Below are 2,955 nucleotides of genomic sequence, written 5' to 3' on the forward strand. Positions count from 1 at the left end.
CGCTAGCTCTGAGGCCACGGCAGACTGAGAGCAGGTATCTGGGGTTTGTTTAGATTCTATAGTTGAAACTTTGTTGCTTTCGGAGCTCAGAGCCGGGCCACAGCAGGCAGGGAACCTTGGCTTTCTCCATCACTGGAGCAAGCAAGCCTCCTGCTCATTTCAGCTGCGTGGCTGCCGGCTGCCATCTTGGTTGGCAGTTAATTTGCATATCGCCCTGATTAGCCAATGGGAAGTGTAGCGAAGGTATGGTTAATTACCATTTTTGTCATATATATATGAGGTCAGGCTGAGCTTGTAGATCTTGAGTCTGGGAAAACCACAGGTGAAGGTATATACCAATCTCACACACACACACACACACACACATAAAATAGTAGGGTCCTCTGAGCCAGAGTTATGATACTGGAGGTTTGTGGCAGATAATGCCTATGAAACATAAAAAGGTGAAGAAGCAGGATTGTGCAGGAAGAGCCTCAGACTATGATGTAGATCTGAAAAGTTTTGGATGACCCACTGGGAAGCTCTGGAACAGGATCACCCATTAGAAGAGTCCCACAATGAGCAAAAACAGCCAGGCCCTAGTATTCCTACCATGCTTAGTTGTTGGCTAGGAGCTCAAAAGCTATCAGCTAACTGCAAGCTCTCAGCTAACTGCACTCCTTGAAGCTGAGCAGCAACTTCTTCCTTGAAGGGAGATCTGAGTGATGTTCCTTTGTGGTAGCCACAACTCCCATAACACAAATTCAGAGATGAGGCAGCTGACTCTGCCTGCCACTTGCTGTGACATCTCCCCACTTTTTCTCTGAGGGGGTGTATAGGAAGACCGATAGCTCCATTTTGCAAAGGGTGCCTAGTGTTGACAACATGAGGGTCAGCTAATTAGAATTGTCTGCAAACTGCTGTTGTTGTCCATCCCCAGTAGGAAGTGCCAAACCACAGCCAGGCAGGGACAGATGTGGATGGCAATCAACAACCCAAAATTCCCCTGGCTGGCTGCTCTGGCTTGCCTTAGTCATTTCAATAATCTCACAATACCAAGACCCCACATTTTTAAGCAATTGAATTTTATGGTCCCTAGAGTGCTATGATGGGGCTTTATTTTCTTCATAACACGTGTCTTTATTTTCAATTATACAAGTCAAACATGCTCTTTGTAGAAATTTAGACAATGCAACCTATTCTACAGAATAAATAAAAATCATCCACAGTATCACTTTTCAGAGATAATTATTAGCACTTTTGTGTTTTCTCTCCCAGTCAAGTACATAATGAAATATCTGCCTCCCCCCCTTATCAAGTGTCACATACATTTGCCAAAGACAAACCATTCTTGTTTATTCTCTATTGCAGCCAGAGACCTGGATTGACAGGTTCCTAGTGCTAGGGTCAGATGCCAGAGTGAGTTGGAGAGAGGGGAGTGGGCTTGGAGTCAACTTCCAAAGCTGTATTGCGTTTGGGCACTCTCTGAGGGTAGATCTGAGGGTCCTGGGGCCTCATGATAAAAGGACTTCTTTCCTCTATTTGGCTTGAGGTCAGGCTGAGCTTGTAGATCTTGAGTCTGGGAAAACCACAGGTGAAGGCAAACTCACTCCTTGGGTCCATCCATGTGTATGAATGCCACCCTTACAACCATACAGAATCACAGCTTGACTCATCCAGCTAAGTACCTACTAGGTATGGAACATTTTTCTTGCCCTCAGGAATATAGAATCTAATGAGGGAGAGAGGGAAACTGACTGTTAAAATACATTCTGATAGCCTGACCAGTGTGGCTCCGTGGTTGAGCATCAAGCTATGAACCACGAAGTCACAGTTGGATTCCCGGTCAGGGCACATGCCCAGGTTTTGGGCTCGATCCCCCTAGGGCCGTGGTCAGCAAACTGCGGCTCGTGAGCCACATGCGGCTCTTTGGCCCCTTGAGTGTGGCTCTTCTCTAAGCCTTAGGAGTACCCTAATTAAGTTAATAACAATGTACCTACCTATATAGTTTAAGTTTAAAAAATTTGGCTCTCAAAAGAAATCTCAATCGTTGTACTGTTGATATTTGGCTCTGTTGACTAATGAGTTTGCTGACCACTGCCCTAGGGGGTGTGCAGGAGACGGCCGATCAGTGATTCTCTCCTTCCTTCCTCCCTCCCTTCCTTCCACCCCACCCTTTCTCTTTCTTTCTTTCCATTGATTTCAGAGAGAAAGGGATAGAAAGAGAGAGATAGAAACACCAATGATGAGAGAGAATCATTGATTGGCTGCCTACTGGGGATCAAACCTGCAAATCAGGCAAGTGCCCTGACCAGGAATTGAACCTCCTGGTTCATAGGTCGATGCTCAACCACTTAGCCATCAGCTAACTGCCAGCTGAGCTCATCATTGATGTTTCTATCTCTCTCTCTCCCTCTCCCTTCCTCTCTGAAATCAATAAAAAAATATATTAAAAAAATAAAATACATTCTGTTATTCACTAAGTAGTAAGGCATACATGGTGAATTGAGAGAATAAATGGGGGGAGTGTTTATCTGTGATATACCTCAGGTTTCAATGACTTTGGGGAAAGGGACAGTCAAGGACGAGACAACACCATGTGTAAAGACACACGAAAAAGTAAGAGATATGCTTGAGGAAGAGAATGGTTTTCAGTGAGACTGAAAACAGGGTATGGAAGGGGCAAGGCTTTAGGGTGGTTGATTTTAACACATTAAATAAAAGCAACAATTGAATGCTTGTTAGATGTTGAGCTGGGGATACAAAGTTTAATCCGATGCATTTTTAGGTCACAATCTTGTTAAGAATGAACCTAGAAACATTGATTGAGAACTAGTAGCAGCCATAATTCTGGGAGTTATACTATGGCAGTTCGTAATATCCATCTCAAGCCAGTGACACTTTTAGTAATATCAAATTCTTAATCTTCCCATCAAAGAGAATTTACAACTGAAATATAAGAATTAACCAAATAGG

The sequence above is a fragment of the Myotis davidii genome, unplaced genomic scaffold, assembly GCF_000327345.1.
Source record: "Myotis davidii unplaced genomic scaffold, ASM32734v1 scaffold205, whole genome shotgun sequence".
Taxonomy (NCBI): Eukaryota; Metazoa; Chordata; class Mammalia; order Chiroptera; family Vespertilionidae; genus Myotis; species Myotis davidii.